The sequence below is a fragment of the Scaptodrosophila lebanonensis genome, unplaced genomic scaffold (genome assembly GCF_003285725.1).
Source record: "Scaptodrosophila lebanonensis strain 11010-0011.00,11010-0021.00 unplaced genomic scaffold, SlebRS2 tig00001415-arrow-pilon, whole genome shotgun sequence".
Taxonomy (NCBI): Eukaryota; Metazoa; Arthropoda; class Insecta; order Diptera; family Drosophilidae; genus Scaptodrosophila; species Scaptodrosophila lebanonensis.
Genome location: NW_022060742.1, coordinates 2,418,328 through 2,442,401, shown reverse-complemented (window position 1 = coordinate 2,442,401; position 24,074 = coordinate 2,418,328). Strand labels below are relative to the sequence as shown.

The window sequence follows — 24,074 nt, the reverse complement described above, 5'->3', positions numbered from 1 at the left end:
ATTTGGGGGGCGGATGATCATTAAGAAGGCAATGTGGGGTGGGGTGGGGTAAGAGGAAAGAGTGGTTAAGGATTGTGCCTTGGGTGTGTCGTAATCAGCTTGGGAATGTGAAAATGGTGGCATTATAATGCCACTGTTGTTGTTGCTGTTGGTGCACTTTTCACGACTGTTGTAAAGCCAAGCAAAATGGCCGAGCCACACACATGCATCCCCCAAGTTGCCTGTGGCATGCCCTGCGACTTTTGTTGCTCTTTATTTTAGCAACCACGAGACGATTGCCCAATGCATTTTAAATGACGTTTCATTTCAATTAACAAAAGCTAAAGACAACTCTGACTTTCATTTAAAGCAATTCGATTGCTACTAGCTAATGCAGTCGAGTCAGAACTGTGCATTGAATTGGGGTTTGAAGTGGAACCTCTTAAGTGAGGGTTTTCAACGCTGGATCGGCAACCTTTTCTGTAACGTAACCGATAGCACGGTCGCAGGTGAACATTAATGAACAGCAAGTAAACGAGCGGCGAAATGGAAATTAAGAATGTAAGTAATGATCAGCTGTGGTGTGAAGATTCGTGCATGAACCTAATAGTACAATCTGAAATATAAAAAACAACCTCGGTGTTCTCCTATTGGTCCTATTTCACAGCACATGGTTGCATGATCCTAGTGGTGAATCGGCAACCATCAATGAGTGTGTGTTTTTGATTTATTTTTTATGCGGTTTTTAAAAGCTATTTTCGACGGTATTTCTAGTGATATTCTAGCGGTTTCACTATATATTTATAGTGGGTTTTCTGGCCATTTTCTGGTGGATTTGTGGCGGTTTTCTACCCATTTAGCTACTTATAATTGCTTTTTTATTAATTTTTAAGCGAGCGATTTATAGCATTTTTAAGCCATTTTCTAGCTCAATTACAGAAAGCGATTACCCTTTTTAGCTATGTGCATTAATTAGTCAACAATCTTTGATGGATAAATATTATTATTATAAAATGGGGTTGTAAAAAACATCTATTTTTTTGACATCGTCGATGTTTTGATAATGAGTACTCGATTTTTTCCCGATGTTTTTAAATATAGCGATAATCGATGTTTAGACAAAAACATCGAAAGCCTAACATCTCTATTTATATATGGAATTCAAAAGAAAACGGAATTTAGTGGCAGAAGAAACAGTCTAATTTAAACATCAATTTGACATCATTACCAAAAAAGTATAAAATAATATAGCATATCGCCTTGACACACCAATTTTGTTCTTTTTTTTTTGTGTCGCACATCAATCATGAGACTGACGCACAACACAGCTACCCAGTTTCTCGGAATTTATTTTATCTGCATACCTATTTTTTAATGTGCAACACTTCCTATTAAAAAATGCCAGCGGCTGTTGAAGTTGAAGCAATCGCCATTCGATTTAAGAATGTTGTGCAATTTAAAGAAACAAAAATAAAAGCTAAAATAAATAATTAAGTATTATTCAGCAAGAAATATTAGCTTAGCTTTCTCAAGCCATAACTGAAACCTCATTAGAAATGCTCTACATGAAAGCGATTAAGTAGACAATTCCAGTAAAATCCGATGAACAAGAATCGAAGCTAGCTGTCAGCCAGTATGGAGCAAGAACAATAAACAAACAGCGCTGAGAGCTAATAAATTTCATAACTTGAAACCGAGAAATATACTTGTATGTACAAGTATTTTGCTTGAGAAGGCAAACGCACACACCCAGCAGCAGCCATATAAATAACAGACGTAGAAGTTGCAGCTTCAATTGCAGCAGCAACATGAACAACAGCAGCAGCGGCAGCAACACTAGGGGCTGCATTTGAAAATGTTCCAAGATAGTACTCACCCGTTTAGGGGGTGAGGGGTGTACGAACACAAAAGATTTGTGGGCTCTGAATGGCAATTTTTATGAGCAGCCGTTATTCTGCAGCAAGACGGGCAAAGTTGCAGGCAAATAAAATAAACAATGCCAGACAACTCATTTGGGTGGGGCTCTTGAAGTTGTTGCTGGCAACTATAAAAGAATTATAGCGGCTTCGCCTTGATTTGCACTTGGTCGACTATCAAAGTTCATTTATCAGCGAACGAATGTTCTCGCTCGCCTGCAAAATAGTTTGCCTTGGTAATTGTCTAATTATGCAAAATTTCAACTTGCTGTGGCGTGTCTTGCAGCGCAGCAACAACAGCAACATTAGCAGCAATCGGGGCAACAACTTGACGTTGACTCCATAAACTTGGCAGTCACTTAAGCTGACTTGTCTGGGCCTCTTCTATGTGTGTTTGTGTGTGTGTGTTTGTTGCGGCTTTTGCGGCTAAGTTGGTTGTGGCAAGACAGCAACTACAAGCGTAAACACCAAGGGCGCTATCTAATCTGCCACACTGCACAACATAACACAACATGCCCAAGTTGCTGTTCTCTTGTACTAAGTTTTGTTTTATTAAATTTTGAAACACTGCACACTGGGCCTACGTTGTCAAATCATACGCGAACCATGGTTTTTCAGGTGGTATTAGACTCTAAATTGAAAATTCTTATTTTATGAATAGTTGCCATTTCATTTGTACTCGCAATTGCCAAAAAGTATAATCCTTTTCGCATATACATACCTATATCGGAGTTAGGTAAATTTTTTTAAATATAACTTTTATGTTAATCGGACAGATAGCTGCCGCACAAGCTAACCCTGCTTTTGTGCAACCGTACAGAAATGACTGATGATCGAACAGCTGAGTTTTCCATCTACTTTTAACGGGTTTTATAGTTAAGTTGTAGCCATTTTCTAGCGGTTTTTCTATCTACTTTAAGTGAGTTTTCTAGACATTTTCAGGCAAATTTGTAACGGGTTTTCTGCCCTTTCTCAAGCTACTTTTAAGTGTTTGTTTTTGCCATTATCTAGTTTTTTTTTCTAGCCGTATGGTTGTTTTTTTAGCTTAATAACTAGAAGTTACACAATTTTTTTGGCTTACACATTTTCGAAAATGTTCCATTTTTTGACTCGACATTTTTTGTGCCGACTATCCAGAAAACCAATTTAAAAGGCACATGAACCGAAAAATGTACACTAATAATGTGCCTTAAATGAACTAACAGTCGAAACGTGTTAAATAATTTCAGAAATTTCATATCCTTCCTGTCCCAATGTCCTTTGGCGCAAAACTTATGATTGCTTTGGACAGTCATTTGTATTAGCAGTGTGTTCTAATGAGTTTGGCAAAATTATTTGAAACTTGGCAATTTGGCAAACTATTTTCACTTTGCACTTTCCTGACTCCTCTTGACTTGACTGACTGGAGGTGTCAATTAAGCCACTTGAGACACTCTGGAGTTGAAGAGCAACCGACTTCCTATACCTACACCCTACTTTGGGCTGCGCTCAGCCTTTGTCCAGCTGCCGGCTGCACTCGTACATGCAAATTACTTCCGCTCCAAACCGTTCCATTCAGCCCAGCTCAGTTCATTTCAATTCATTTCATTATGTGCACATTTTTACACACATGTATGTGTACGAGTGAGTCTATATGTGTGTTTGTTTATAAAAGGTCTTCCCTCTGTGTGGCAGTGTACAAATGCCTACGATTGAATCGTCCATTAAATTGTTGTGCGTGCTGCGTGCTGCTTGTTTGTTTGTTTGTTTATCTTTTTGTTTGCATTATTTTTTGTACATTTCGCTCGCATTGAAGAAGTAAACTGTAAAATGGTTTGCTCTCACGCCACCAGTAGTTGCGTTTTGTTGCGTGGGAGACGCAGAAAGAGGTGAAGGGGGTGGGGGGGGGGAGGGGAAAGGGGGGCTGTGCGTTTGATGAGTCAAAATGTTTATAGACTGCTTTGCATTTTACGCGTTTTTTATTGCAATAAAGTGCAGAAAATTAAATGAAAGTGAGACCGGAAATTGTGTTTGGAGTGTTGCGGCTGTGGCCGCCATGTGATTTCTTCAGCGGGCGGGGCATGCCTGCCTGCCTGGCATTCGCTTTCTGATTGATCGACGAAACGTGTGTGGAAAAGTTCAATGTTCATTCTGTGGGGAAAATGAGGGCGTCAGTTCGCAGAAGTTAAATTCGTAGAATATAGTACGTCAAGACACTAACTAGACCATTTCTGAAGCACACAACTGGAAGCATTTTCATCTTCACGATAGAAAGATGAAGGAAAAGATGACGTTTTCCATTTGAAGTTGACCAAACTGTAAAATTTTGAACAAATTGACCTTTTCAACGTTCAAAATCAACCATTTAATACTGAAAATTGATAAAAAGAAGGTTCGATTCGGGTATTAGGTATTTAGAAATGTCAAAATAAAAGCCAGATTGCGTAAACTTTTTCAAATACCTAAACTTCATTTTTTTTAAAGGCGATGCAATGCTACTTGGGATGCAGATATCGAAAAGGTAGTTAATATCAAAGTTGATATCAGTCGATTTATACAGTCATATTCAATCCATATACAGCAATATCCAATCGAGTAGGCATAATTAAATCGATTTTTACAAAGCAATGAGAAAGATGTGAAATTTTTCAAATAGAAGTGCCGACCTTAATCATTTATCTAACAGCTTAAGCTGGGTTTGCTTCAATTAAGCTACATTTAAAACTTTTTAATCGTATCTTATTTAACCAAATTGTGGTCTACACAGCGCTTGTCAAACTGTGCAGTCATATTTTATGTATAATACCCTGCGGCTAGTTTTGTTCGTTATAAATATTCTACAATTTGGCTTTTGCAAGCAAAACCGCAAAAACATACACACCTACATACAAATTAACACTCGGAAACTCTTTTACACGCAATATTTTGCATATTTATTTGACTGCATGAATTATGATTGCGGTTTTTCGGGCTTAACGCATTTTGTTGATATTTGCGCATAACTTTTCACACATTGCTGTTGGTGTTGCTGTTGTTGCCTGAAATTATCCAAAAGTGATGCCATCGAGTCCATTTCCCCGGTTACAACAAATTATTAAGTCTTGCCACTGCACGGTAATTGAGGGCTTTGGAGGCTGTGCGAGACAAAGTTTTAATGTCAGTCTAAGAGCACTTAATCCCCATCATTAAGATGCACATCAAAAGCAATAGACGCAGCAGCAGCAGCAGCAGCAACAACAACAACAACAACTGAGTGCTGCAGATCGAGCAGAGTTTCATTAACATCGAAGCGATGTGGAATGTTAGTCAATTATTATTATTATAGCAAGTGTCGTCTCTCTCTCGTTCTATGTGTGTGTTTGTGATGCTCCAATTTCGTTTATTTAACTTTATTGATTTTATGGGCAGCCCACATGCTTCCCGATACATACATACAAGTACATATGTATATACATATAGAATATGTGCTCGTATATATAATTGTGCATATAAACTAAGCTGCTTTAATTGGCTCGGCCTGGCAACCATTTTGTAAATGTTTTCATTACCCAACTTTGATTATGGAAACTAAAGTTGGTTGCTCTTGTCGTTTTGTTGTTGCTGCTGCTGTGGTTAGTCGAATAAACTTGCATTTATTATTTAAATGTTTTTATGGATTCTCACATGTGGCTGTGTCTTTGCATGCGTGCTAACATAAATTTTGGGGCTCGAGAGCACTTCAAAAGTCAATTAAGTTGGACGACAGTCTGACCAAGCAACCCCCTGACGCACCACTCCACGGCTGTCAATGGCTGTGGTTAACTTTGAGTGAGTGGGGGTGACACGCCCAGCAATCCAAATTGTGGACTCCAATTTCCGCCCGAATTGATTGCCCATTTCATCTTTACGCATTATCGACAGCTATCTGGCACATTGAACCAAATTCTAGAGAGTTTTTAGAGACGTTTTCAACTGATTATCATGTTGCAACAAAATTGAATTCTCTTGGTTGTCATTTCTTCGCCATTTTTTCAAGCAATATCACAATCCAATATCCTATAAAATATAATAAATATTTATTAATTTATATAATGCAGTTTAATATAAAAACTTAAAACTAACAGAAGTCGTTAAGTAGCCTTTTTAGTGCTTAAATTATCGTTAAATACTTCCACTTAGTTGTTATAGAGATCGACAGAAACAGACAGGGAGTGTATGATTTCTTAAGAGGACTACAATTTTCACAATTTTTGTTACCACTGTTCTGCGCAGGAGTGTGTAATAAAGCAGTCCTTGCTGCTCCTTTGGCTGCTGCTGTTGCTACTGATGCTGTCTAATCCGTTTCGATTTGAAATAAATTCATTCTGTTTATATCCATTTCGTATGCTCAGCAGTAACCACAGAAAGTTTTGCCAGGTGGGCGTGGGACACACACACACACACACATATAAGTATACACACACATGAGTATTTACAACATGCCTATAGTAGAAGTATCTGTAGACACACATGTCGTTTTCCATTAAATTTGCCTATCGAAAAATGTCGGCCAAAAGTTTGAGCGTCACGTGAGATTTACTTTCAGACTTCCTACCCTACCGTGCTTATCAACTTTTCCCTTGTGGCAAAGACACACACACATACTTGTATGTACATACATACATACATATATTTAAATTTTCCCTGCGCATATTTGACAGACATGGCCATGGCCACAGAGCATAAAACAAACAATAACAGCAGCAACAAGCACGATGTTTTATCCTTGCTGTCTGAATCGCGGCGACAACGTTGCGTATGCGTAACGCATTCAAGTTGTTGATAGAGAAAAGGGAGGGAAGGGGACAGGGAGACATGGGAGACCATGACTGTCAGTTGGTCCTGCGTGTTGTTGCACATTTAAGATAAAAAGGAGAAGTTAGGGCCTGTTTTCACGCACTTGTTTTTTCTTAGTTTCCTTCGCTGTTGCTACTATTTGTTATAATATGTACAGTCCAGACTCGAAAGGCAGTACTAGACCTTGCTTTATGCTAAGTTAACAAATACACAAATATTCAAAACTAATATATTTCTGAACCGGAAACTAACAAAGATTTAACTCAGCTTAAACTTTATTTCAATAAATTTGATCTTGGATTCACAAACTTAAGGTAACTCAACAATCGAATAATATTTACAATAGTTTACTCTTTGAATTTATTGAATTTTATTTAGCTACGGTTCTCGAATTTCACTAAATTCTGTTTAGAACGCAAATTTAATCAATAATTTAATATATCTCATTCGAGAACTGAACAGTTGTGTGAGAGACTGATTTGTAGCTAATTAAAACAAAATAAAGTCGTAGGTATCTTCAACATATACTTGTACTTGTATGTATGTATTTACTTAAATGGATTTTGAAAAATCTATAGTATCGTACAAGTTTCTTTGCTGGTTTGCTTAGAAAAAGAAGGAAAATCTTGACCTGAATACGAATGCCAACTTTGATATTCTTGTGTTCATATAGACGGACATTTGAATTCTTCAAATTAAAATAAGAAACTAAATAATCAAATAATCCCCCTAAAATGTATATAAGAAGCCGTTTAATCATTTCATATGTTCTAATTTGCACTACTCTAGGTACTACTGTATTCTGTCGCTGGTCACTCGGGAGTTCTTTTTATCGTGTGCGTGTACGCACCTGAGCTTAGAGCCGAAGCCAAAGCCAGAGCCTAAACAAATGCAACACTTTTGTAGGCAAACACTCGTTGGGCCCCACACTGCGTGTCTACAAATTTATTTGTGCTCACAAGGCATAATTTTTTTCTGCTTTCTGTTCGTTCTGCTCTTGCCCGGCACTCAGAAAGTGTGCCCAGGTGCGGTTGCTATGTGTGTTGAGCGCTTTGGGCCGCGGGGCGTTTGAAATGCAAAGTAGTCGGTTAAGAGAGTTGGTGGCTGGTGGGGGGTGGGAGCGAGTGTTTAAAAAAGGTTGTCAAATTGAAAGTAATGCGCAAGAAGGGTCGACTAAAGTAAAAATTAGATAGTAATCTAGCTGTTGAAAAGGGCCAGGAGCAATGGGAAGGCTGGCCAAGTTTCCCATAGACCTGCTTATTATCGTGGGAAATCGATAATATGGCCTCAGAAGCAATGAGGATTCCAATTTATTAAGGTATTTTATGTTTTATCTCCAACATGTCCTATATTTGTAAAGTGCTTGGACTTTTAAAAAACATAAAATATCAATAAGTATTTTAACAGATAAAAAAAACAAGCTTACAATTTTTAAAATGTTTCAGTTTATTGATAAATATATGGATAAATATTTAATGAAAACAGTAAACAAAATTGTTAAAGAACGTATAGTCCCAAATTATAATTTTTAAATCTTTTTACGTTTGCATTACTTATATTTTACTGTAAGCGCTCCTAACATTCTTTAGTCTAACAGCTCTATTATCCTTTCACATGTTAAGGGTATACATAGTTAAATAAATATAATTTTTATAAGACTCCTAAAAGCTATTGCCTTTGACCGTCCATTAAACTGCTTACAGTTTAAGAGCAATTGCGTTTTAGAAGCAAAGCAATTTCTTTTGCACGCATTAAATTCTAATCAAATTATTTGAGCGCGCCTTTTGAAACTGGGTTCGCTCCTGTTTACTGTTATCCCAAATGAGTCACCCATGCTACAACACATGCACACACACACAAACACAGACACACATACCTTTGCTGGGCATTTGGGAAAACTTTGCACGTTCTGCTGTTGATTTTTGTTGTTGTTACCTTGGACCTGAGAAAATACAAGCTAACATAAATGTTGCTTTGGTTTGTTCTCTTCTTCGCTGTTTTTTTTTTTTTTTTTTTTTTTTTTTTTTTTTGGTTTTGTTGATATTCCCAACCTTTTAATAACTGAACAAGCCGCTCATTAATAATTTAAAATAGAACGAAAATATGCGGTGCTGCATCTTCATCTTCTTCTTCATCATCAGCTCTGCTGGTCTGGTCTGCTGTGCCGCTGCCCCACTGCACTGGCCCCAACAGCAACAACATGCTGAAACTGTTGTTGTTATTATATAGCACAGTATTTGCGTGTGGTGAGTTTCCCTTAGTGGATGCCAAGAGCGCGCGTTGGCTTCCACATGGAGAAGAGAGCGAGCGAAGCAGAGTATTTGTTTTGACTCTTGGCGTCTCTGTTGGCATTTTTTGCGGACGTTGTGTGTGCCGCACGCCAAGTGGCACATTCCTTCGCACACACACAAATAGACATTGTGACGCACACACACTCACAGACAAATAGACGCGCATGCCTTCATATATTGCTCATACGCCACCACACGCGATGCCGTTGCCGTTGCCGATGATGATTCATGATTTTCGGCTGCTGTTGCTATTGTTGTTGTTACTGTTGTTGCATCGCCGAAAGAATTCAATAATGTTGCTACAGCTGCTTACTTCCTCATAAACAAAGTGCGCTTTATTTTATTTGCTGCGAAAATGCATTTACAATTTATTTAAATTCTTAAGCTTTTCGGTTTGTTGCTATTGTTGTTGGCTCTGCAGCAGCTGCTGCTGCTGCGACTGTAGTCATGTGCTGCAGTTCGAGCTGAACTATTCGTAGGCGTTGCAATGACGTAAGTAACAGCACCCGCTCACATTTCTCGCTCACCACTCCAGCTGTTTAAATAGCCCGAAACTTGCCGGCGTGTTGTGCTTACTGAATGAAATTTCATATCATAGTACGCAGCAATGCAGAGCAGCAGCAGCAGACTGGAGCAGAGCAGTGAGGAGCGGAGTGGAGCGGAGCAACGTAAGAGCAGAGCGCAGCAGCTGGCACAACTCACCACGCACATACACTCTCTTGTAGTTATTTACTTGTATGCTCCCCGTTTTGTGGAGTGACTCCTAAATGCAAGCGACGCTGGTGCTCGCTGTCGCTGCTGCTCCACACTAGTGGTGGGAATGGACCGTGCTTTGGTTCGTGGCCGTTCGTACTTGTAAACAATGAGATGAATGGGAACTCTTAAAAGTTTACATTATTACATAATTGAAGAGATAAATAAACAAACGATTAGGCATTGTTTATTATTATTAAATTTTTGATCATATGGATGTATCTTAATAGTGCGAATAACCGCTCTTTGCTAGATTTTGCTAAGAATTCGTTTGTGTGTACTATTTTGAAAAAAAGTAGTTACGAATTGTGTCTTTTTGGAGCACTTTGAATAATGAAAACTAAAAACAGTTCTTTTTTTCTTTTTGATTAGATTTTATTATTATTGTTTTTCCGGTCTTTTTTATTTCGTAAACAAATATGAGCAGTCGGCATAGGATAAAATGAATATTAATTATTATTCCGACTTCAAAGAATACGAAAGCCTCAAAGACTTCCCAAAAACTGTACAACAATATTAATTTATCAAGAGCTTGCCTTTTATTAATTGCACTTTCTAGATTTATTTCCAAATACAATTCATTTATTTTATTTTATTTTTATAAATAATGTCCATTCATACCGAACAAGATCTCAATGCGACTGTTAATCAGAAAAAATGTACACAAACTGTCGAATTGTTTTCCGATTTCGTCGAAGACATTGCGCTCTGACGAATAAAGGGATGCATAAAGTACAGCGGCATGTTTCTGATCTTGACTGTTCGCAGACTTATAACGACATACTGCCCCTATTATCCCGATGTAACCCATTATTACGTAAACAATATTCCCAGTCTGCTATCCATAAATTCCGTTTTGGACTGTGTTGGAATATGTTACGAAAAATGCTCACCTCGTGTGCGCGTGCGTGCTTTAACAGTTCGTTTCGCGGCAGTTTCGTGTCGTGTCGTGTCGTCCCATGCCCATCTCTACTCCACACGCAGTGCAACCAACCGCTGTGGCCGTTGGTGCCGCTGCCGCTGGTGCTGGTGCTGCTGCCTGCGTCACATGCGTTGCTTGGCTTCAGTTCACAATTGAACGTTCGTCGTGGCAGACGCAGAGCGCGTTCTGTGTTGTCTCGTCTTTCTATTTCATAACAGTCTCGCGCCTTCAGTGACTTGAAAACCTACACGTCTAACTGCGCTTTTTAATAAAAACCAACACACGTTTCTGTCTCTGTCGCTGTCGCAGTTGTAGTCGCTGCTGCCGTCGGCATCAGTGTTGTCGACGTCACAGTTACGTGCTGGCAAGTAAGCAAGCAAGCAAGCTGCTTATTGTTGCTGGCTTGAGCGCTTCCGTTGCCTTGCCGCAGCATCATAAATCAACACTAAATAACAACAACAACGACAACAACAACGACAAATAAAGGCAACAGCAACAACACAAACAATACTACTTAATAATTTTTACGCTGCTAGTTTTGGGTGCCGTCTGCCTTTTTTATTATTTATTTTTTTGTTGCTGCCTCCGCTCTCTGTTTATTTAATTTTATTTGTTCGCGTGTGTGCTATAATCAAGTATTAAAGTGTTTGTGCGTGTGTGTCTACATATGTAATTGTGTGTGTGTTCGTATTTGTGCAGCCGGCAACAGAGGGCACTCAGTCCAATTAGAAGCTATGCCAAAAGTTGTGTTGCTTGCATCTTTGCGGCCCCTCCATTATCCAGTTTCTTGTATTTTATTTATTTATTTGGCTTGGTTTTCATTATTTGTGCTCCGCTTCCCCTCTCCCACACCCCACCATCAGCCACCTTATCTCTGTGTGAGCGAGCAATTGAAGTGTGTTCAGAAAACGCGTTTACTTTGTAGTTAACATTTTCAAGGCTGCTCTACGTGCCGCTTTTTTCAACAGTTATCTTATTGAAGTCGCAATTATAACTTTTTGCCGAGTTCAAGGCAAACAAAATGCGAAACTATAAATGTTTGAGACTACCATTCATTTAAATCCGACAGGGTCACCAAAACGTAGAACGAACCCTTAATTATTAAAAATTGTTGTTAGTTAAAAGTTGTTTTGTACATTATTCAGTTATTGTCAAAATTCGGTATCGGTTTCTTATAAATGATCAACTCTTTCGATTTGGAATTTGTTCTTTCTTGTGGTTTAGTTTCTTTTCAATTTCAAACATTGAGTTTAAAGAAAGAATGTAAAAATATGTAGCCTAAACGACTACAATTGCAATTGTTTGCTATAACTACAACAACTAGTTTTTGCATCGAGTCCACAAAGTTGTAAACAATTATTGCAAAGCTCGTCTAAATTCCGTTTACAATTCAAGGCTTGCCTAATCCAATGATTATAATGCGAGCACAAACAAAAAATTAGCAAACATTTTATTAAACTAACAATATCGATTTCAAGAAAAATCCGTTTTTAAACAAATTGAAATTGTTTTAGTTTTGAAAACTAACAAATTTACTCTTATCTACAGTTCAAATAATTTATATTCGAGTATATAGCATTATCCCTTGGACCCTCAGCTACATATGTAGATATAATTCTTACAATATTTTCTTCACTATTAAATGAAATAATTATTTAAATGCTGCTGCTAAAAACCAATAATAACTTAATTTAACTGAACAATTAAACAATTCATGAACTTGACAGCAATCAACAAAAACAACAACAGTGGTGGTAGTTGGAAAATAGCATAAAATAGCTTAGCAGCAATTTATTTTCTACCATTTTTTTTTCTTATCCCCTATCAATTGACTCTACGTGCCTTTGACCCAAAAGTACATCATCAGTTAAAGTCGTAGATGACATTAACCTGCTGGCGCTGCCATCAGCTCTTAAGCTGATGCGCTTTGGCTTTTATAACGACCTACTCATCATGTAATCAACGTTGCGTATACGTAATATCCCAACTATGACGATGTAGTCGAGCATCAACAACACAGAACACATACGTGCTGGGTTCTGTGCTCTTCATGAAGAAGTCCTTCATCTTGCCCGGGCTCTGTGCAATTGCTCTTAGGTTCCACAATGTGCAAAATACCGTACGTTCTTTTGTGCGCTCTCTTCCGCTGCCGTTGCATGCTCTCTTTGCATAAGGTGGTGGTCTTAGTGGGTGGCCGGCCATCAGGTGGTGATGGTGGTGGTAGTTCGTTGGTTGGCTCTCTCTGGTGCGCCCTTGCGCTACTTTTCTCGTACTATAACGCTGGCTGCGACGCCGAAGTTGACGTTACGCGTAGGCCAAACGTAGTACGTTAACGTTAACGTGAACGTCAGCGTCAACGTAGTCGGCGTTGCTTCCTTTGTCGTAGGAACGACGTATCTCGTTGACCTCATTTCGTGTGCGAAACTCAACGCGGCAGGTTGTGCCCGGCAAATACTTGAAATTCACCGTTAAATTCGACTTGACAAGAAAGTAAATTCCTTTGCGCGTGTCGTCCGAACGTAACTTGTTCTCTCTGTGCACAAACTTATTGGCACTACGTTCAGTGATAGTTTGTGCGAACTTTAGTGAGTGTTGTGGCCGAACTTTGTTCTTCAAAAATTGTCGATGAAGCGTGCAGCGAGTTGCGCGTTTTATGACGCACTCGTGCAGCAATAAAGAAAGCAAGCGAGATAGAGAGACGGAGTGAGGGACAGAAAACAAAACACAAAAGGGTCAACAATAACATAAAAAAAGCAAACAACAACAAAGAAAATGTAAAATTTATCAAACGAAATTGCTGTGCTGTGTTTTTTTTTTTTTGTGGTCTTTATTTGTCTGTCTGTGCGGCAAATCGATTTTGTTTCATGAGCTGATAAACATTTCATAAACCAAATATGTATAAAGATTATAAGAGCAACAACAACAACAACAACAACAGCAGCAGCAGCAGCAATATCAACATTAGCAGCCACCCTTAGCTTAAGCGCTGCGGGCGAATTTTGTCCTCCATTTATGGCACAACAACCCCTCCAAAAAAATAAAAAGTAAAGGACACAAAAAGCGCGCTTTATGATATTTGCCGTGCTGTTGTTGTTGGTGTAGTTCTTGCTGTTGCTGATGTTGTTGTTGTCTGTGGTCGTCGTCGCACAGCTAGTCTAGATATTTATTGTTGTTTTGTCTGTGGATAATATTTGACCTCGTTTGTATGCGCGCGGCTTCTGCTACTTTTCTTCTTCTATTTTCTCTGTGCTGTCAGCAGGCAGGCCGATAACACCAGAACATAACTGTGGAACACAGACTAGTAGACCCCATTGTATACTAAGTATATGTGTATGTACATCTTTATATACTCGTATGTAGAAAAAGAATCAACAGCAAATGAAGCTGCAACAATAGCCAAGAAAAGCAAAAGAAAGTGAAATTTATGAATTATATATAATTACGAGTATTTGTGCCATAAATTTTAATGTGCGTGCCATTCTGCGAATCATGTTCTATACTGCAAACAAACTCGAAATGATCGAAACCATCTAAAACTCGTCATCAACCCAGCAGCCGGTTATAAAGTCAAATAATTTTGCAAACTCTTTTAAAAAAAAACGAAACAAACAAAAAACAGCCTCAAGATTGCCGAACTAATAAATCAACCGACAAAAATTAACAACAACAATTTCGGTGCGTATTAACTAAAAACATAAGAAATGTTTTTCTCTACGTTTTCCATCTCTTGCTTTGCTTTTGATTTATGTTTAGCGCGTTTTCTCGTAATCCCAGAATGTTCTAAAAATAAATAAGAAACAAAATGTTTACCATAAATTTCCCTTAATTTGATATATTTATATCGCCTTTAATTGTCTGCATGTTTATTTATAGTTTGCTTCAAAATGCTCTTTTCATACAAATTGTTTATTATTCGCCCGATTGCGAAAGTAAACAATGGGGCTGGACACTGGGGATATAGTAAATACAATGGACACTTTATGCGATAAGTTTCGTCGAAATGTGTCTCGCTTCGGCTTTTTAGCAGAAATTTGTGGATATAATGAGACAGACAGTTGGTTACCTATGGCATTAAGTTATGGGGAGAAGTACATATATACAGTTTTCAAATATTTAAATATTATTCACAAATATTTGGGAAATATATTAGAACCGTCGGGGAATACTATATATTCATATATAGTCATGTGAGAAAATCTGCTTCAACAAGAACAGTTTGATGAAAAATTTACCGTTTACCGATAACATAGGGGAAAGTAGGTGCAGTTTGTGAGGAGCCGTTATCAGGAAATCCATATTTTTGTACCAAAAGTGTAAAAAACGTGTATCAGGTTTCTGCCAAGTATGCAACGACCCCATAAAGTATATATTTTCCTTATCAGCATGACGAGACAAATGAAATTAGATACATTGTCCGTCCGAATGAACGCCTGGCTTTCGGGAATGTTTGAGCCCTCAATAACCAAGCTTGGCAGGAATACTCTCTTAGTTCTTAGGCAATACGAGTTTATTTTATTTTTGGGATTTGCCTCCGCCTTTCCCCGCTGCAAAGTTTCGCCAAAAGTGCCGACAATTCTGCATAAAGCTGCATAAAGTAAGCTATGCATACAAATGTGAATTATATATAAATCTCCATCTCTGTCTTAAATGTAATATCTAATTTTAATTAATTTAAATTGAACTCTAAGAAATGTTATGTTATATTCTGCTTTTTGTTGCTGCTATGTATCACACGATCAGGCTAGCTCGACTATGTATTAAATTCCTTCTTCCTTTATTTTGCAAATATATTTTTGTGATAAATAATTGCATTAAAAGTTGCACATATTCTCGACTTATGGAAATGTTTAATTTCTAAAATAAACCAAATCTCTGAAGCTCTATAAAATTCTTTGCCAAACAATTTCGCATATATCTGCGAAAAGGTAGCAATAAAAGTAAGCAAGTAAAAATGAATAAATGCTCTTCAAATAAAATAAATTAAATATGCATAAAAGCCCAATTTATATATTGTGCAAATATTGAATGGGAGAGAGAATGAAAGCACCATCTGCAACAGCAACAGCAACAACAACAACAACCATTCACAGTAACGTCATGCAGCAAAGTAAACTTGATGAAAATTAAGCGTAAATATTTTGACACATTTTGCCACAGACGAAAAGAAAATTGAAAAAAAAAAACAAAAAAACAAAAAAACTTATGAACATATCTCTCTATATGTGTACATATGTATATATTTTTTCTGCTGTCGTCTATCTGTTTGGCGATACAAGCGATACAAAATCGCCTGTTGGTGACGGGCATTTAATTGAAAAATTGTGCAGCCAAGAGCATACATGCAAATGTATTTATGTACATGTGTGTGTATGTGCTATAGTTAAATATTTTCATATATGTATGGTCAAAGCAGTTCATGCAGCTATAGTTTCGATCTCAAATAGATGCATGTTAATCAGCTTTTCTATCTACTTGTATATTCTGATAGAACATTGCCGATTTAAAACGGCTTTAGTAGAGGAGTTCTATGGAGGGAGAAAATAATATCCCTCATTTCCTATTCAAGGAAATCAAAGTAATGCCTCAAGATTCATCAGAAATGATTCTACTTCATGTGGACATAACTAAATTTTTTCGACTTGAAAAACCACATTCAAACATTTAAATATAAATTTTTTTAGTCTCTTCTGATGGCACACATCACAGTATTTACTGTACAGTTTTGCATGTCTCCGTAGAAGTATTTATGCATGAATGTCAGCTTAAATTCGCCACGTAGTTGGCATTATAATGAATGCGCAAAATGCATTCAATGGCCGGGCAAAAGCGAAGTTTGAAATCGAGACCGCAAACCAGTTGGGAGCGGAAAGTGTTGGAGAAGTGGAGAAGTGGAGAAGCGACGACAATAAAGAACCAGCAGCTGCAAGCCGGCAAACCGGCATTCACACGCACTCGATTTTAATGTGTTTATTGCTCTATTTGCTGTTGTTGTTGCTGTTGCTGTTGCTCCAATTGAAATTAATTCAAGTTGAATTGAACTTTTTATTAGAACATTGACCCACACAGGCAAGTTGCGTGACGTTGTCGGACGATGTCGTCGCCAAAGCTGACGCCCAAAAACACAGCTGCCACAAAATAAAAAATCCAAAAATATTAACGATAAGGAAATCAAATCGTATCGCCCTAAACATGCCTAATCAGTTCATATCAGTATTGTGAACTGTACCATCAATACAGTGGAGCCTTGTGCTAGCGTATACAAAAAAGGGGAAAACCTATTCTATTTTTTGTAATTTCCAATTGTTCCGATAGTTTTCCTGCATTTTAGTGACAATTACTTTGATTATGTGGATAATGCCAAGGGATGTTTTAAAGGACACAATTGAATGTATAAATTACTTCCAATTGAACGCTTCCTAGAACTCTCTTTCTAAGCAGAATTTGTAGCTTTAGGTACATAGTTTAGTCAAATTTTCTGATTGTCTCATTTGGGATCATCGAATTTGAAGATCAGCATTGAATGTTTTTAAAATTCCAAGAATTGCTCCCAATTTGATGCTTTATTGAACTTTTTCAAAAGAATTTCGGCATGGAAAGGGATTGTTCGAAAAACGCAAATGAAGGATTTAAAAATTGCATTAATGCTTCCAATGTAAGGCTTTATGGAAATCTTTCTAAACAGCATTTCGGGTATGCCAAGGAATAATTTGAAGAACACAATTGACTCCAAATTTCACGCTTTCTAGAACTCTTTCTAAACAGAATTTGTAGCTTATCAAAATTTTCTGGATATCATCACACAGCTACACATTTGTAAAACTTATTCTATAAAATACGCATAACACTTTGTCGGTCTTCACTAATCATGTATAATTGAATCATGGGAATATTATTTCGATTTTCCTATATTCTTTTGTTATTGAGAAGATCAACTGTATAACAACAAAAACGACAACTACAACAACAACAGCATTGTCGGCCACATTTCCGCTGTACAAAAGCTCATTAATGTTGTACAAAGAGAGATTAAACAACGCATCTAAGTTGGCAATTGTGTTTGATTTATGAACAGCGCGCATAGTTACATAGATACATGTATATGCACAGATATCAGATGTTGCCCATATATCTCGTATAATATCAAATCATACATCTATGTATAGGAGATGTGCTTACAAGCAGCAACTACACGCCAACTTGTTTGTAGCTACAATTTAATTATAAGTTGACTTTAGTAATTAAGCCAAATGTGCACAGCAATGTCAAATTTGGCAAATTGACGTCAGACTTGGCCATATCATGCCGCAATACTCGTATGTAATAATTTGATGGCTAAACCAATTAGAAAGTCATGCGGCTGTTGTTGTTATTACTATTGTTGTTGTTGTAAGGCATATAGCCAAAGCCATCCGGACATATAAAATGTGATTAAGATTTAGCGAGGTTTTAATTTTAATTAAGTTTGTTTTCATTGCGGCGCGATAAGCGAGCAGAGCCCTCGCATCTTTCATTCAGTCACTTACTCATTCAGTCACTCACTACTCACTACTCACTACTCACTCACTCACTCACTCACATACTCACTCACTACTCACCAGTACTCACTACTCATTGCGACTTCGCATTTTGATAAAATGCAGCTTAGCACGCAAAGTTGGTCGAAAGTTGGTTGTAAAGGAAAAGCTGTCGTGCGGAAAAACTATTAAAAAAAGGCAAAAACACACACACCCATATAGACACATACATATATAAAACAGGTGGGCTATATTATTGGGTAAATTGGTTGGAGTTTTTAGGCACAACATGCAACTGGTTGACTAATTTTCTTGCTGAAATATTATATGGCACGAGTTTTACTTTCAAGAGTGCTTCTTGTTTGCCCTTTCGCTGGAAAAACTAGCGCCCATTGTTTTTGCTCACCTCACGCGCCCATTTACTGATGACGATGATACGTTGAGATTTAGGCGCGATAAAAAATAGTTCTATATGGTAATAAAACTTGTACGATACACTGATGAGCGTGCTTAGCATAAAAATCATATAAAGGGAAATATTTGTATAGCAGGCAAGGCAGCCAAAGAAGGAACCCCGTAGCTTCATAGTTTGGGTGGAAATGTGAGTTTTCCTTCGATTTTATGACGCGGCAATTTACTAATTTTACTTTTATGACTTTTTAATTTTATGATTTGCCAGAGACATGATGATATGTAGAAAAAAATATTGATTACATCACGCCTAAGACATTTGTTGGTTGTGGTTTCAAAATACATGCTTTTATGTCTCAATTGAGGTTTCTATACGGCACTGGAAATAGCGAAAAGTGTCGGCTGAGACCAGAGCTCAGGCAGTAAAGACACTGTTGGAAAACTTCCTCTTTAATAGATTAAACTTTTAATGGAAAATCATTTCATTCTAAATTAGTTTTTTGCAATTATATGCAAATAAGACAAGTCATTTTCCCGCTGGATAGCCTTCAGATTTGAAACTCCTAGAGTCTTTTCATTCTCATCAGATATTCTATAATGCAAATCTAGTTGAGTTTGCGAGTTCGTCGTTGAAGTTCGACGATTTCGAAGCACTTTTCGGTCCATTTTAGTCTCTTCTAGGGCAAGGGAATCTTAGAGGTTGTTCAAGGTATTAAGCTGTATATTGGAGTAAAGAGTAAAAGTTTCGCGATTGGACTTAGATCTGGACTGCGAGCAAGACACGTCAACACCTCGATATTTTATTTAGAAAACAAGGCACCTTACTTGAAAGTTGAACATACAAATTGTAATTCATTCGTTACTTGATAATTGGAGTTTTTCAATAGAATCGGAATTAGTTATCATCCAAGACTCTTGAAAGCTGTGTTTGGGTAGCTCTAGCATTGATCTTGGGGACTTCTTGATATGCCTACCTGAAGCAAACTCAGCTTCTGCAGAATTCCGTAATCCTTGCCATTCAGTAACACATTCTGTCCAAGTGGCATTAAATAGGGAGTACTTCGTGTACTTCTGCTCATATCGTCTTAACACTCCTATCTTAGTCAGCTGTTAAAGTATAAGAAGAGTCCTAAACCCATTTTGTACATACAATTTTCTGAAAAAGTCATTATAATATAACTAACTGCAGCCATTTTTGTTAGACAATACTCTATCTTTACAATGTTATTTATACATATTTCAATTGGCTTTGTTTAAAAATTAGTCTTCTGTTGCTGTTGTCGTGCATTTGAGAGCTTTCAACCATTTTTAAGTGCATTTATTTTCATTTTAATGTTAAAAGGGGCTTACATTAATCCCATGCATAAGTTCCATTTGTTATCATGTTTAATCACATTGTGCTTTTATTTATTTATAATGAATTTTAATTAACACTGCAATCACAACAAACACACAAAAAACTTGCTCTAATCTGTTGGCAAAACTGTTTGTACAAGTATATTTATTTACATTTCTACTGTCCAGCCCGGCTTACCGTTTGAAAATGAATTTAGCATAATTAAGTATTTGTATTGCCTATTAAGTGAGTGCAATCGACAATTGACAAATTGACCAAAAAATAGTATTTTTTATATCAATTGCTATAATTATGCAATGATTTTTTGAGGGAGAATGATCTGCGGCAGCAGACTGGAATGAACTAGAAGTAATATTTGCAACCCATAAAAAACTTTATATAAAAAAGTAATATAAAGAGTTGTGTATAACATTGTTTTCTGCCCGAGCCAAGTCCAATTTAAACCAGCAAGCTCTGGTTTTGGCAACGAGTCGCTTGTCACTTACCCAGTTTCTGCGATTTTACGGCAAGATCTACATTTAAAGTTCCCTGGCGCCGCATTGCCGTTACGGCTCCGAAATACGCGGACCCTTCATAACCCAGGCGATAGGTTTTAAAAATACACGCATTATTTTTCCCTACATAGCGCTTAAAAATGGTTTGGAAGTTCTTCCCTAGATGTATATTTTCAACTATTTCAACTATGGATGCACTCCAAGCAGTGCTGTACCCAACAGAGAGTATTCAGTAAGAGTATATGACTCCTAAAAATTAGTCGTCCTGCTCTCCTGAGCTATAGCTTGCCTACAACTTTAATGAGTTCCATATTCTCAAGAATCTTAATGCGAAGGCTTTCTCGAAAAGCGAAAATTCCTGTACAATTTTCTCAAATATTTTCATTCCCTTAGCTATGATATTTATTTAGATATGTTTAAGTAATGCTTGATCGCAAACATTTGAAAAAATTCGAAAAGTTAAAGGGTTAACTGGGAAGTCTAAATCAGCCAAGTAAACAAATCGCAGTTGCTTCCTTGTCCCCATTACCCATTATACCCTTTTTATCCTTCGACTGCAGGGTATGAAAAGAAAACAATCCATTCATATCATTGAGCCAATCGATTAAACGCCAACGGCATCGAAATAGCTCACGTGTCATGGTGCCTCATGCGGTGCTTTTGTCACCCGAGCGACGTGTCCATTTGGCTATTTTCGGTGTGTCTGACAGCGTTTCCCCAAAAGTTGTTCATTTTCTGTGGAATTTCAACGTTGTCATGACTACAGTGGCCCAAAATAAAAATTTAAAACAAAAAGCCGGCCGGCCGGCCGGCTGGCTGGCCATCGGCGCAAAAGTGTGTGCGTCACTTATAAGCCATTTAATCATCAGCAGCAATGCCGGCAACGGCAACTGCAACGACAACAACAACAACAACAGCAACTACATTTGTAGCAACAGTTAAGGCAATGTTGACATGCACCTTTAACTCTTGGATGGCCCAGGGGGCCAGTGCGGCCCAAATGAGAAGATTGATAATAGGCCTTCTTTTACAAAGCTAAAATAAATATTTTTCACTAATGAGCTTTTAGGAATAAATCAATAAACGATCTTCAGATCAAATGCACTCAAATGTTCTAAAATTGTGCTCAACTCTGGATTTAACTATTGACAGTTATCCTTTGCGCCAGGATGGTGTCAAAGCTGCCACAATGCTATGTCTTCAATTAACCTATTAGTCAGTTTTCTTCATCAGGTCACCGAATAGAGCCTTACTAAGTAGCTGGTTGCATAAATAAATGACATTCTCCTAATATATTGGAGGCATTCAATACGCATTTTTGCCATTTTGTTTGATTTATTTTATGGTTTTCTTAGCCTTGTAGCATTTTTCAACTAACGCTACGGAGTTAAGGTAATCAATGTTTTATTTTGTATATCGCTAGTGCTTCTAAAACTTTCCTGGATAGAATTCAAATGCATTTCACATTTCACTTCTGGCCCTGCGGGAGTTAAACTCTTTGGCTATTTTTGTGGCAGCGTTTTGTCATTGATCGAGCGAGCGGGCGAGCGAACAGGCGAGTATTTCCAGACCCTCTCAATTAGTCGTCGACGCTGCTGTCGCTAAGTGTCAAAATATTTGTAGCCGCTCATCGGCGCAAAAATCTATTTTCATGCTTGCAAAATTTTCATATACACGTATATACTTTATTTTCATTTTGGCTGGGCGCCCAAAAATGACAACCGAGGCGGCGCAATGTTGGCGTCGTCGCATGATGAGCTGACAGTTGCAAGTGTAGCGAAATGAAATGTCACGTATACGTCGTGTGGCACACACAATATGGCGTCAAGCGTATACTATATATTTCGCACGCTGTTCGTTGCCTGTACGCTATAATTACATCATTAACAAGAGATTTTTGAAAGTGCTCATATCATTTTGTCGCTGCTTTGTCAACTATGCCGCATGTCTGTCTTTCAGTTTGTCTGTCTGTCTGTCTGTGTTGCTTCCCCCTCTATTTATTTAGTGGTTTGTTTTAGTGTAATTAGCCGTAAAATTTGCTCACATCTTTCGCCAATCAGTCAACCGTACGCGAAAAATCTGCTGAACAATTATCTACAATTTCGTGATGTGCCGCAGCAGCAATCGCAATGCTGGAATCGCTAATTAGGTGTCAAAAAGACGGAGCAAAGTTTGTGCTGTTGACGTTAGCTACGACATTGCACAGTGGGTCGAAACAATCAAAATTGTGAGCTTAATTATAAATATATATCTCTGAATGTTCCAGATCTATTAGTTTGGAATTTTAGAATGGAAATGGCTACGTTTTATTGCTCTTATACAAGTATAACACCTATTTAAATTATTGTAAAACAATTTGCTGAAATTAATGTAAGGGACACTAAATAGATGTTGGCTACCTATGAGTAGACGTATTTAAACTTTTTACTATCAAATCTCTCTCTCTCTCTCTTTATATGTTGGCTCCCCATGAGATGATCAATTTCTACTTTCCAATATCAAATTAAATGACTCCGTCTCTCTCTCTCTATCTCTCTCTCTCTCTCTCTCTCTCTCTCTCTCTCTTTACAAATTAACTATCCGATTTAGTGAAAGGGCCTTCAAGATGATATTATCTAAGCCTATGATGGCTCCCCATGAGATGATCCATTTCTACTTTCCAATATCAAATTAAATGACTCCGTCTCTCTCTCTCTCTCTCTCTCTTTACAAATTACCTATCCGATTTAGTGAAAGGGCTTTAAAGATGATATTATTTAACCCTATAACATGCAATCCATTCCAACAATTGCAACTTCTAATTAAAATAGGATTATTTATAATTTTCACTATCAATTCATCATATATATCATTATTACAATAGATATTCCTATTAACTACGTTTTTAAAATGTCCTCGATTATATGCCACTACGGCATGGACAAGTTCCTCAGATCTCTCTGAACCTATGAGTTGACGACTTTATAGTTTTCACTATAAAATCAAATGTCTCTCTATCTCTCTTTATGTGATGGCTCCCTATGAGATGATCCATTTCTACTTTCCAATATCAAATTAAATGGCTCCCCTCTCTCTCTCTCTCTCTCTCTCTCTCTCTCTCTCTTTACAAATTAATTAGTGAAAGGGCTTTAAAGATGACATTATGCAATCCATTTCAACACTTGCAATTCTAACTAAAAAAATATGATGCGAAGACCGATTTCTAATTTTCACTATCAATTCATCATATTACAATAGATATTCCTATTAATGACATTTCCAGAATGATATAATGATATAAACCCTCGTTTATATGCCACTACGGCATCGACAAGTTGCTCAGATCTCTCTGAAGTACCGTGCATATGAGCCACTGTGCCTCGCAGCTGTTGCGCCGCGTTTTCTGTTTGTGCACATTGCACGGCTGGCTGACCGACGCCTGCCACCCACCCAGTCCTCCCACCCCTTTTGATCAGCTATCAGTCAAGTTTATTGAACTCGCCTGTTTCCTTTGCACAGTCTGCCGTCTGTCGTCTGCAGTCTGCCTATCTATCTACCCACTTTTCTACCGTCCTACTGTTTACCAGGCAGCCACTTAAAAGTAGCGCGCACTCACCTGCCTGTCTATCTATCTATCTATCTGTTTGACTGTCTGTCTGTTTGT

The 24,074-nt window shown here is 37.7% G+C and overlaps 1 protein-coding gene across 2 annotated transcripts in view; it reads left to right on the top strand.

Annotated features, from left to right (window-relative positions):
- Positions 1–24,074, top strand: part of LOC115632185 (cyclin-dependent kinase 14) — a 165,464-nt gene that overhangs the window by 39,280 nt on the left and 102,110 nt on the right. The window contains exon 1 of one of the 2 annotated variants that reach the window (XM_030529221.1): positions 14,161–14,330. The exons of the other annotated variant lie outside the window; for it this stretch is intronic. The gene's annotated coding sequence lies outside the window, so the exon portion shown is untranslated. Of the gene's footprint in view, positions 1–14,160; positions 14,331–24,074 lie in introns of those variants that run through there. 2 annotated transcript variants of the gene reach the window in all.